Below are 13,406 nucleotides of genomic sequence, written 5' to 3' on the forward strand. Positions count from 1 at the left end.
AGGAAACGAAAAAGCGCTTGTTGGGTTAAATGTGTTGGTGAATGTATCGCTAGTGTTTCTATGTTTTCTGTCTGTTGCTTAAAGTACCCCAGTCTATGTTTGCCCTCTCTTAAGTTCGGGAGTCTTGGGAAGACGGTTTAAGGATTCATACCTTGTATGCAATTGTGAAGTGGGTGCTGGATGAAGGTCTAGACTGCTTACAAAATCGGGTTCGAAAGGCGAATCCCTCCAATAGAGGAAGACCCAAGAAATTGACTCGACCCCTGTTTTTCTTATTTTTTGCAGTAGTGGCTGTTAATATTTTAGATTGGTCATGGACCCTTTAAAAACTCAGGGCTTCTCCGAATTTTGTAATTACTTCGGGAGGTTCTTGAACCTTCTGCCGGTAGTCCGTGGAGTCGAGAATTCTGCTTTGTAGAGATCGGTGATAATCTGAAGTGTGAGAGGAGGAAGACCTGGGCAGGTGAGACAAACGGTGAAAGGCGAGGGGATGTTTTTGGCTTTTGCAACACGTATGGCCGTGCCCTGGGGGGCCTGGGCTACGCGCGAAAAACACCAACTAGGATGCTTCGCGGCCCTCAGTGGCGGCTGGGGCTGACAGATTGTGGAAGTTTGTGAGACGAACTTTCACACAGAGATGCTGTGGCAATGCAAGGTGTGCGCTCCGTCCGCCTCCAGGGGAAGAGGAAAAGAGCATATCATGTCATGGTCTTGGTAGTTCCACATGACCGACACTTGACATCTGGAGGTTTCTGTGCAGAAGGCAGCTTTTTTGTACAAAAACGCTGAAATCCAGTGAGAAGAAATGAGTTCCAAAAGTAAGAATGGACGTTCCCATTAGGAAGTGAGAGGAGCTAGGCTTTCGTGTTTTCGTCAGCTAGATTTTCCCCACATGTCTGGAAGAACATGCCGTGTTTCCCATCAGTAATGGCAGAGATGCCCCCAATAGTGGGTTTTTTGTCTGAGGACAGATGGATTTGCTCTGTTCAAGTGAGTTTGCACCTGGATTTTTATGGTGGCACTTTATGAGAAGCCCCTGATCTGATTATTTTCCCGTTTCTTTACATATCTAAAACCAGCGGAGCAGCAGAATGAGTGGGGAGGTCTGGAAATGGTCCAACCCGGTTTGATACTAAGTGGGCCGGAAGCTGCGGGAACCGGGTGTCAAGCTCTTACTTTAAGGCGGGCCCTTTGCCAGATAGTCGTCCGCGTGCTGCTGGGCTTCCACAGTGTTCCGAGGTCAGCATTGCTCCCGTTTTACAGGTGCGAAAGCTTCGGTTTCCACAGTGTGGAGAGGTTGAGTACCCATCCCATGGAATGCAGTTTGAGCCCACGTCTGACTGATGGCAGAGGCCTGGGTGCCACCCTGCCTGCCCCTCCTGGGAGTGGTGCCCTGAGGGAGGGTCGCAGCCTACTGCCTGCGGAAGTTCTCAGTGCCCCTGCCCAGGGCATCTTTCTGGGGGCCGTGCGTGTCCTCAGACTGCCACGCACGAGGCGGGAGGGACGTCCTCTCATAGACCAACAGCACACTTAGTTATTTCTCAGGACAGATGGCTGAACTCTGTGACCCCTGGAGCCCGTTTCAGCCTCATGCTGTCAGAAAGCCGCTGTTTGGAAAGAGGCTCTGGTCCCTCCTTATTTGAGGGCTGGTTTTCTGAATGGTGAGCTTGGGAATCCTCCCTTGGTGAGAAACTGCAGTGATGTTGTTAAAGGTGAAACTGCCTGCTGGGGAGAGTGGTCCCCTGCACACGTCAGGGTGGCTTTTGCAGGGTGGCTGTGTGCGTGGGAGGGCGGTGGGGAAGGCCGACAGCTTGGGAAGAAGTGGGCTCCGATTCTCGCACGCCCTTGTGCATAGCTTCTCCTTGTGTGGCATGTGCAGAGCGGTGCACTCCCACCCCGCAGCGCTTACCGAGTCGAGTCCAGAGCTGGCAGGTGGGGGCCCCGTACTCACGTACTCATGAAGGGTGGACGTGTAGGTTTGCCCTCCTCCTCTGACGTGTGTTTGATAAGGACTGCAACGGCAGCTTGGAGCAGTACGGGCACTGAAGAGAGGCCTTGGGCTGCTCCTCAAGGCAGGATCCGGCCTCTGGGCTACCTGTAGCAGTGGTGTGGGGAGGAGGAAGAGGCAGCTCTTGGGTGGGCCCTCTTTTCAGCCTGTGCTCTCCCCCACTGACCCAACTAATGGTGGGTTTGGGTGCATGGAGGACAAGTGTGTTACAAATTGGGAACTGGTGCAGAAGGGAGGGGGCAAACAAGGTCGGTGCCTTCCCGGTGGTGGTGTGAGGCGAGCCTCCACGGGCCCTACACTTTGCCCCTTCTTGAGGAGGAGCTTCTGTGGATGTGGACTTTGATGGGGTCCCACGTGATGCTTCACTTCTGTGACTACAGAGTGAGGAGCCACTGCTGAGGAGCGCTTGATGCAGAAATGACTCCCTCAGCAGGTGCGGGGGTTGGGGCCGGCGTGTGCGTGCTCTGTGCCTGCCCTTGTGATGACAGCTGGCCGTAGGGGTGCGGAGCACAGTTGTTTTGATGGCAGGTTCAAAGGGCAGATCACCAGGGAGGAAGTGCTGGTGTGGAAACTGTAGATTGGGACATGTATCGTTAAGGCCTTTTCAGTAATGCATTCTTCTCTAACTGCGTTGCATTCTTGTTCCTTGTGATACCAGACCCTTTAGAAAATTTTTTGAATATTGAGAACCAGTTGTGTATTCAGTCTATATACCTGTCGACATGCAGGGTGCATTTTTCTCAAGAGCAGCGGGGAACGTGTTCTGGTGACGATGGCTTAAAAAGATAGAGGTCTGTTGGGTTCATGATGGTTCGTGGGGTCTGTTTTCTGTGCTTGGCGCTGGTTGTGTTTATACAGTTGTACAAAGTCTGGTCCTATTCTCTTGGTCTAGGAAACTTTAATAATTTAAACTGACATTTTTACTCCAAGAAATCCCAAGTTGTTTTGAATGTGTTGAGAGAGAGTTCACTGTAAAGGATTTACAATTGTGGGCTTCAAATCCCTTACCAGAGCAGCTGGTTCAGGTGTCTGTCTACATAGTTGGATTACACGTGGCCTCCCAGAAGCGAGGACTGACCGCACTGCAAGCTCTGCGTTTGAAGAGGCGGCGCAGACCTGACCTTTGCAGCCGGTTCCTGGGGGCACAGCCATGTGGAGTGTGGCCGAGGGCCTGATGAAGGGGGCGCAGAGCTCCTGGCGGCCCAGTGACCTCCTCTGTCCTGCAGATGGGCTTGTGTGCCCACTGTGCCAGCCACTTGCCGCTTTCAGAATATTTAAAGGTGTGGTTTGAAGGTATGTCTGGAGGTCCGTGTCTTCTGCCTGTTTGTGGAGCGGGTGCCAGGTCTGCCCACACTGAGAGGGCTGATGAGAGGCTGTGTGTGTGTGTATCTCTCAGCAGTATTTCAGTCAGAATTCATCCGGCTAAAAGCTTATTTAACAATGAATTCATTGTTAAAGTCTCATTCTTCAACCTGTTCTTTTTTGGAATTAATTTTAGCGCAGCAGGAGTTGTATCTCAAAGTGACAGCCGAATATTGGATGCTGTCAAGAAAGGTTGGTAAGATTCGCCCAGAGGCTTGGAGCCTCATTGAGGTTCTCCTTAAGTGCCGTGGAAAGCTGTGGGGAGAGGGCTTGTAGTTAACTTTTCTGTCCCCCCACCCCACCCCCCGGATGCTGAGAGGCTGGGAGGGCCAGGCTGCAGGGGACCCGGAAAACTACCACGTGCAGGGGGAGACCTTGTCTGAGCGCCTGTGCCTGAGTGCGGAGGTTGCACCGGTGGACGCCCTCCTGTGGTGCTGTGCTGCCACGCCGCGTTCTTGTCCTGTTCTCTCGCCTGGTGGTGCTGGAAACGTGGACACGCTTTCTTCTTCGTTTTCCCTTTCCTGGTGAGGAGGTGCGGGGCTGCTGGGGTGGTCCCCGAATTCTGATGCTCCTGTGCCTTCCCTCGCCTCTCCCGGCTCATCACTTAGCTCTCCTCCATGCCGGTCCCTCAGACGCCCCTGCTGTGTGGCTCTCTCCCTGGCCTGCCCAGCCCAGGACAGGTTCAGGATCTCCGACCGCCAGGTTCTTCTCTCCAGGCCCTTCCTCTTGGCCTGAAGAGACCCCCTCAGGGGAAACACCCCCTCCCCGCCCCGGCTCTGAAGCCTTTTCTAGCCAGTCAGCTTCCTTGTGCCCCTTCCTGCCCTCCGTCTGCATCAGCTTTGACTACCTGTGCAGTGTTCTGGTTCTCTGGAACGGGTGTGTATAGCCCTTGTTAAACGTGTCTCCCTGAACCTGGAGTCTCTAGACGGTTTCTGTTACTCTTTCTCACACTTTTCTCTTCATGGTTTTCATCCCTGTCATAGTTGTCACAAGCCTGTCTGTCTGACCTTTGCTGTTTATTGACAAAGACATCTCTGAATCCTGCATGTATGTTCTGACTCCCTGTGTTCAGAGCTGAGTGTGTTTGAGGGGCGGAGGGTCTCACCGTAGGCTGTTTGTTGCTTAACATGAAAGCTTTCCAAACTAGAAGTCAGATGGTTAGAAGCATAGTCCCACGTTCCATTTCTTCATTGTTTAAGGTAATGTAATTCAGAAAGGAAATATATATATGTATTATACTTTGTTCTTTATACATACTGTACCACCTACCTGAGCCTTGAAAGGTTGTATTTCAAAGCCATTGGTTCTGTTTTATCCCACAGCCCCGCCTGGGAAGTTTTCTGATCAAATGTTGGGTGAAATCTGGGTGAGTGAGGAGTCAGGGTCAAGCGTGCGGTGCTCTGGGCTGAGGCTCGCCACATTGGCACTGCTGCCCTGCTCTGGACCACTGTCCTCACGGTCAGACCCTGAGTGTCTAGCCTGGAGAAGTGCCAGCGTTGGCGAGGTGGACCCTGACTGCAGGTCAGGGTGTCCCTAGCGGATTCTCGGACCAGACGCCGAACTGCTTTCCCCTCGTGCTGGAAGCAGCCAGCCTGCGCTGCGGTGCCTTTGGCACCTCTGCCGCTTCGGGGCAGGTTGGAGGGGGCGTTTCCCAGCCCTGGGCTCTGCTCTGTTCCCAGGGGTGCCCTGGCCCAAGAGGAACACGTGCTCCGTGGGTGCATGCGGCCCTGGGTGTGGGTGGCTCCACCCTCCTGAGACAGCTGTGTGCTGGTGGTCCTGAGGGATGCAGGCACTCCGTGTCCAAGCAGCCCGCTGCCTTGGGGTTTCCTGCTGGGCACCTGTGCGCGGCTGTGCGGTGAGTGAGTGAGTGAGTGAGCCGGCAGCCTGGGAGGAGGGTGGCGGTGGCCTGGCACTTGAGACCCCAGCGTGTGCCTGCTCTCGCTGCGTGCAGAGCGTCTCCTTTGGGAAGTGATGGGAACAGCCTAGTCTCTGGGAAAACTGCCCGGATACTGGCTCTGCTCAGGCACGTTCTCAGGAAGGTCTGATCCTTAGTGGCTGGGGCCGGGGGAAGCAGGTAAGTTACAAGCTCAGCAGCTGGATCATTGCTGTTTCCAGGGTCTTGTCATTAGTGACCTTGAGCCCTTAGCTGTTCCGTTTTCCTCTCAGAGTGGCCTGTGACTTAACCTGGACTGGAGGCTATTCCTTCATTGCAGGGTCTCAGGCGCTCAGCCTGCGTTGCCTTCTTTTCCCATGTTAACCCATTTTTTCTTCTTGCAGCTTGGCATTTTTCTTTCAGGGTTTTTTCAGAATTACAGTCTACTGATTGTATGTACATAGCTGGTTATTATCAGATGTACAGTTTTAAAAATTGAATCTAAGTATAGATTTTATTTGTGAACCTATTTATTCTCATTCCTAAAAAAACAGAACTCATGTCATCTAAATGCGTTTTTCTTTTTTTCTTTTTTTTTTAATAAGATCTTAGAAAACTCTCGCCTGGAAGTGGCTGGCCCTGAGCTTTATGTCTCTGGGGTGGAAGTGGGTGGGGAGGGCTGGTCGTGGGTTAGAAGAGGTGTCAACAGAACAGGTCTCCGTGCTCATGCCCTGAAGGAATCCTTGGGGAAGAGGCCGCGTCTGCAGCTCATTGGGTGGGGGGCAGCTCACCGCTCTCTGAGCCCCACCAGCCGTGGCCCTGCTTCAGGGAAGGAGGGAAGTGGCCAGCAGCACCACCATTGCAGGTGGTGCCCAAGGGGAGGGCAGTGCCCTGCCAGGAGGGGGTGGCCGGCCCTTGTGGGGCTGCTGCCGTGAGAAACCCAGAAGAACCGGGCCCCAGGGTGCACGGGGTGTGCTGAACCGGGGCTGGTCCTGTCCGGCAGATGTCGGACAGGCGCGAGGGCTGGCTGAGGGCGGAGCCGTCCGAGGAGGGGGCGCCCCTTTGTTGCCGGGAAGACAGGTGGGCTGTGCCTGCTGTGCGTCCAGTCCTGGATGTCTTTCCGACAGTGCATGCTGAAGAAGGTGGTGGTATTTGGAAATTTATACTGCGCTTATTCAGAGTCAGGGTTTTTCCCTTCCTGTCAAGTGTATTATTTTCTTTGAGTAGCCATATATTTCTCAAATTAGTGTTCAGCATTGACTGTGAGTCAAGTTTTTTTTGGCTACACCCTGCAGCATACAGGATTTTAGTTCCCCAAACAGGGATCATACCTGTGCCCCCTGCAGTGGAAACGCAGAGTCCCCACTATTGGACCACCAGGGAAGTCCCCTGAATCAAGTTTTTAATGACACAGATGTTTTCAGATCCTTTCAGTTTGCTTGACCAACCTATACAGCATATTAAAAAGCAGAAACATTACTTTGTCAACAAAGGTCCGTCTAGTCAAAACTATGGTTTTTCCAGTAGTCATATATAGATGTGAGAGTTGGACTATAAAGAAAGCTGAGTGCCGAAGAATTGATGATTCTGAACTGTGGTGTTCGAGAAGACTCTTGAGAGTCCCTTGGACTGCAAGGAGATCCAACCAGTCCATTCTTAAAGAAATCAGTCTGAATATTTATTGGAAGGACTGATGTTGAAGCTGAAACTCCAATAGTTTGGGCACCTGATGCGAAGAGCTGACTCATTTGAAAAGACCCTGATGCTGGGAAAGATTGAGGGCAGGAGGAGAAGGGGACGACAGAGGATGAGATGGTTGGATGGCGTCACCGACTCAATGGACATGAGTTTGAGTAAACTCCAGGAGTTGGTGATGGACAGGGAGGCCTGGCGTGCTGCGGTCCATGGGGTTGCAAAGAGTCAGACACAACTGAGCAATTGAACTGAACTGATCAAAATAACCTTCAAAACAAACTTACTTTTAAAATAAACTTGATTTTTGGAATAAGTTTAGGTATATAGAAAAGTTGCAAACACAATGTGGAGTTCCTGTAATACCCATCATCCCACTTTCCCGGATGTTAGCATGTACACAGCCCGGCCACATCTGTCAAAACTGAGCTCTAACCCTGCCAACACACTGTGACTACGCGGCAGACCTGCTGGGCTTTCCTCAGTTTCCCCCTCCGTCCTCTTTCTGTCCCAGGACCCCACCCAGGGTACCACATTGCGTCTGGCTGTCACGTCTCCAGGGTCCTCTCTGCTCTATGATGGCCTCTCAGTCTTGTCTTATTTGTCATGCACATGATACTTTTGAAAAGGACTGCTCAGGTATTTCATGGACTGTCTTGCAATTTGGATTTGTCTGATATCTTTTGGTGATGAAACTGGGGTTCTGAGCTAAGGAAGAATTCCAAGGATGTCAGGTACGCCTGGTATGACCTGTCACGTGTCACTGGCAAGGTGATAAGTGGTTCTGAGTGATTGGAGTCAGGCCTGTGGCCCTGCTCTGCTCTGCGGTCCTTGCTGACGATGTGTCCCAGGATGACCACAGTATTTCACTTGGGGAGGGACCTTCCTGCTCACCCAGTCAGATCTTCTGGTTTCCAGATGAAGACAGTTGGGACTTGGAGGGCTTCTGACATATATCGGGTTAGGACTGGCAGGGGGTCCGGGTGCTCTGCCTGCCCTGGCCTCTTTCTGTGGGCTTGGGCACTCCCAGGACTCTGCCAGGACAGAGCTGTTTCCGGGTGCTGAGTGAACCCAAACCCACTGACAGAAACGGTTCCTCCTGGGGGAGGCCCGTGTCCTGCTGGAGTGTCTGAAGGTTGCCGTGTGTGATCTAATTAGCGCTCTGGTCCTGTGTGCTCAGTCTCTCTGTGCCTTCTTTGCAGATAAGAAGCTAGTCCTGTATTACCTGGGCTTCATGAAAGTAGGTGGTCAGCTGCGATATGTTCTTCTGTGGCTCTTTTCTTGCCCATGAAGCTAGAGTGTTATTATTGTCTAAAGATCTTGAGTCAAGATTGACTTGTGGGCTGTTAACTCTGAGACTCTTAGATTGAACCAAGAACAGAGCTTGGAGTTTCTTCAGCAGATCTCTGAAGATAGGTATTTTCAGGAAAATTATGAGTTGGTTTTGTTTTCTCACCCATCTATGGATTTCCCCTCCAATCTCTTCTCTACATGACCACAGTGAAAACAAGACTGTTACAAAGGTAAGAATTGGTAGAAGGAATGACAAGGAAAGCACTTTGAAGAAAATGAGGGAGCCGGCTCCTGGCCGCCGCAGGGAAGCCTGAGGGTATTGCAGGCCGTCCCCAGGACTCCGGGGGGCCGGACGCTGTCTAGGTGTTGGAAGTGGGCTAAGAGAAGGTGGGACAGAGACTGGCCGGCCTGCCTGCCCTTCCTTCCTTCCTCCTCCTGTCTTTGTTTCTGGTAACTGAACTCTCAGTTGGTGATCAGTGGAGGTGTGGATGAATGTCATGCTAGACAGAGTTGGTCTTTCTCTGCATGCTGATGCTGTGAAGCTTTGCTGTGGGAGTTGGCTGTTCACAGTGGGACAAAGTCTCTCTGTCTCAGTTGGTCATTATTGTTCCCAATAAGACGCTCTTTATTCAGAATTTATAGATAAAGGCCCTGGAAAGGAAAGCATCTGTTAGAGGAGCCTTTTCAGGTATCAGGAGAGGCAGTCTCAGTTAGAAATAAGCTGAGTGAGTTGACACTGCTGGAAGGGTGTTCCTGCCGGATGATGTTTATATATATGACCAGTGGCATTCTGGGGGTTAGTTGGGTTTTATTTTCTATTTCAAAGAGAGAGAAGCTTTAGAGGATTAAAAAACAAGTCTAAACACATTAATCTGGCTTTTTTTTTTTTCAACAGGATAATCTGTTAGGGCTCTTAGACCAGTTACCAGTGTCAGTGTGGTTGTCTGTTTATAACGGAGGATAAACAGTACCAGGGCCTTTTGGGGTTGTCCCCACAGCCCCTCTACTGCTCGCAAGGACCCCGCACCTTGCCGAGGGAGGCCCACGAGCCGTGGGCCGGCGTGGACAGTGCAGTCCCCACTGAGGTTGAAGGACACGGGAGAGGGCAGAGCTCGTGGGCCAGGTCAGCCAGGGGAAGGTGGCGGGGCTGCCGGAGCGGTCAGAGGCGTGGGCAGTGCCAAGGGTCCCAGCCCAGCAGAGGGGAAGGGGGCTGAAGGAGGGGGCTTGGGAGGGCTGGGACCCTGGAGGACAGTCTCATCTCACTGACAGTGCCCGTGTGCTCTAGATTTCATTTTAGCGTTTGATCTTTTACTCTTGGAGGCCGAGCGAGGTTTCCTCTAAGGAACTGGGTTGGGAGCTAGAGAGCAGGAAAGAGGAGACCCAGGCCTGGCTCTTCTGGGCAGGAGGGGAGACAGCTCCGTGCTGCTGGCCTCACCATATATATCACTTAACTTTCAAGATGCCCTGCTTTGGACCAAGTTAGGTATCACTTAGTTTCCCAAACTAGATTGTAGTGGAAAAACATTAGCTGAATGGGTTTAATTCCCAAGAGAAGATTCATTTGTAAGTGGTATAAGTGTGACTTGAGTTTAGAAGCTCAGTTTTTCTGCTTAGTTGTCAAGTTTAATATATCATATTATTTTAACAAAACAGAAGGCAAGAGCTTGTTGATATTATTATTTATTGATTACTAATAGATTTTAGTGAGTAAAGCTTTTATACACATTCTTTCTAGATTTCATTCACGTCATTTGGCTGTGAGACAAAATCTTAAGTACCTGGATGGGCTTCCCTGGTGGCTCAGATGGTAAAGAATCTGCCTGCAATGCAGGAGACCTGAGTTTGATCCCGGCGTTGAGAAGATCCCCTGGAGAAGGGAATGGCTATCTACTCCAGTATTCTTGCCTGGAGAACTTCCTGCGCAGAGGAACCTGGCGGGCTGAAGTCCGTGGGGTCACAAAGAGTCGGACACTACTAACACACACACAGTTACCTTTGAAGTGCTGCTGTTTTTCTGATACAGCTATGGGATGACAGACTTCGAAAAGCGAAAGTAGGATTTCCATGCTGGGCCCCCACGGGTGGTTAATGATTTCTTCCTCACATAAAAGATATCTAAAAGATACCAACATTCATCCGCACATTAGCAAATGCTTTTATACATCACGTGTCTTTTCTGAATGAATGAACTGATGGACCTGGAAGGAAGTTCAGGAAGTCTGTGGGCCCCATGTGGTATCACCTGTGTCTGTTGAGGACCTCGTGGCCCCTGTGGTTGGTGTGCCATTGATAGGGTCCCTTGGAGGTCCCCACTACCTCGAGTCCCTGCATCTGCTGACCCTCCTCGGGTGGATTCCATCCCTCGCAACTGTCCAGGTTTGTAGTTACAGGGAACTGACTGGAAGATCTGTCTTTCCTTCACTCAGAGGTCATCACTGTTTCCTTTCTGTATTTTTGTTTACTTATTTTAGGCAGCTCTGGGTCTTTATTGCTGGGTGCAGGCTTTCTCTAGTTGTGGAGAGCAGGCTACTGTCTAGTTGTGGTGCTCAGACTTCTTGTTGCAGTGGCTTCTCTTGCTGTGGAGCCCGGGCCCTAGATACGGGGGCTTCCGTAGTTGCAGGTGCCGGGCTCTAGAGCACCGGCTCGGCAGTTGTGGCACATGGGCTTAGGTGCCCTGCGGCATGTGGGATCTCTCCAGACCAGGGATCAAACCGGTGTCTCCTGCATTGCAAGGCGGATTCTTAACCACTGGACCACCAGGGAAGCCCCTCCTTCCTGTATTTTTTTAAAAATCAATTGGGACTCTTACTGTATATCTGAGACAGTTTTGTCTCCTATTTTCATTGAGTGTTTTGCATGAGCCGCTTGCAGTGGCTGTGTGATACTCCCCTCTGTCGGTGAACCGTGAGCAGCCATTGTTCTTTTGGTGGACATTTACATAGGCTGTTTCCAGCTGTTTGGAGTAATTTCTTAATAAATGCTTTCATAGTATAAATCTTAGTATGAATTTATTGCAGCTAGATTCAGTGTGACAGAAGTTGTCGGAAGGACTTGAGCCCAAGGCGAGTTGTGGAGTGGTCACTGACTGCTTCCCGGATGGCCCTGCGTGCTTGTTCCCGGCTCACACTGAGCATCAGCCCCCCCCATCACCACCCCCAAGCTGGGCAGGGCCGAGGGAGTGTGCATCTGGCTTCACTGCTGGGCTTGGGACTCAGACGAGGGCCTGGTCTGTGCCTTAGTCTCTCAGTCTGTAAAGAGGGGTGCCTGTGGTCCTCGTGCCCAGAAGTTGTTTTGAGAACTGTGATACCATGTGTGAAATGCTCAGAAGTGTGTGTTATTAAACAGTAAGTGCTTAATAAAAGTTATTAGAAGTAGAGAAAAATGGCAGTTCATTAATTTCCCTTTAAGTAATGTTATTTAAAGTTGAATTTATAACGCGCGCATATAGAGAATTTGAAACAAACTGGCCCGTGCCTCCACCCTCCTGTAAACACAGCGTTTTGTTGAGCTCTTAGAAGCCTCCTAAGTGGTCCTGCTGATTATAATCTCCCTTCACCTGCCCAGAAGTCACCCGCATCCTGATGCTCACCTTAATCAAGTTCATGGCTTGTAAAGTGTACCTGTATGCAGTTTCAGAGTATGGCAGGGAAGTGAGAAGGGCAAAGAGATCCTATATTTCAGTGTTTTGTGGTATATACAAAGTTAACGTTGGAGTTGCCCGTTTAGCACAATTCAGGGACAGCGTTTGCTGAGTCTTATGGTCTATTAGACTTTACTGGTGGCTCAGGTGGTAAAGCAGCCTGCCATGCAGGAGACCTGAGTTCAAATCCTGGGTTGGGAAGATCCCCTGGAGAAGGGAATGGCTGCCCACTCCAGTATTCTGGCCTGGAGAATCCATGGACAGAGGAGCCTGGTGGGCTGCAATCCATGGGTTGCTCTGTTAAGCTTGAGGACTGGACTTCATTCAGGTGGCTGGCAGCCATGACCTTGTGTTCCTCCTCCTGCCTCTGGCTGGATGAGAAGGTCCAAGGGGCTGGAGAAGGGAGGAGGGGGACAGATTAAGTGGCCACCCTTGGAGATCACCCACACGACGCTTCCCCCTTTGCTCCTGTCCTGTCTCCACCCTGGACTGCAAGGAGATCAAACCAGCCTATCTTAATGGAAATCAGTCCTGAATATTCATTGGAAGGACTGATGTTGAAGCTGAAACTCCAATACTTTGGCCACCTGATGTGAAGAACTGACTCATTGGAAAAGACCCTGATGCTGGGAAAGATTGAAGGCGGGAGGAGAAGGGGGCAACAGGATGAGATGGTTAGATGGCATCACCGACTTGATGGACATGAGACTGAGTAGACTCTGGGAGTTGGTGATGGACAGGGAGGCCTGGTGTGCTACAGTCCATAGGGTCGCAGAGTTGGACACAACTGAGCGGCTGAACTGAACTGAACTCTTTTTACCCTGCACCATGGAACAGCAGAATGTCTTACTCGGGTGTTCATTGAGATCCAGTCAGCCATCCACCCGGAGTTCCTCGGGGTCGTTCCGTGCTGGTCAGGAGTGGTGGCATTTTGCTGTGTGTCACGCTGCACATGCTCATTGGTGACCGAGGTGTCCTGTGGGCCAGCTCCCAGTCTGCCTGTGCTTGGAGGCTCCCGTGGGTGGAGCGGGTGGCCGCCAGTGTTCTCGGTGCGCGCAGACAGGCAGGCACCCAGGCCCCGCAGTCCAGCCTCAGCAGTGGCCGTGTCTTGTCTGCCCTGTGGACACAAGACATGCCCTTCCCAGAGTGCCTTTGAGCTCCTGTCTGTTGTGGGCACCCAGCAGCCCACAAGGAGCGGGTTAGTGTTCTCGACCTCTCTTTACAGAGCAGTGAACCGTGGCTCAGAGAGTGGGGTTCAGCCCTGGTTACCCCTGATCTCAGCAAGCTCGCCGGGGGTCCTCGGCTTGGCTCCTTCCCTCTGGCTCCTCATGGTGGGGTCTGGGCGGGGCTGGGGGGTTGTGGTTGCTGTCTCCGCCTCTGCCAGGTTCTCTGCGCTGGGCCCAGCTTTGTGGGATTTCTTGAGCTGCGAGGAGGTTCTTACCAGAGTGTTCTTTGCCAGTGAGCACTCCTGACTGGAGAGCAGGGTCCCTTTGGGGCTGAGCTGCTTGGCTGGAGGGGGGGGGGGGCAGTCCACCGCC

General features: G+C 51.7%; 1 protein-coding gene across 1 annotated transcript in view; it reads left to right on the top strand.

Moving 5' to 3' along the window:
- The window catches only part of PDPK1 (3-phosphoinositide dependent protein kinase 1), a 62,864-nt gene that overhangs the window by 789 nt on the left and 48,669 nt on the right, over positions 1–13,406 (top strand). The window lies entirely within an intron of this gene.

Source organism: Dama dama, chromosome 10, assembly GCF_033118175.1.
Source record: "Dama dama isolate Ldn47 chromosome 10, ASM3311817v1, whole genome shotgun sequence".
Lineage (NCBI taxonomy): Eukaryota > Metazoa > Chordata > Mammalia > Artiodactyla > Cervidae > Dama > Dama dama.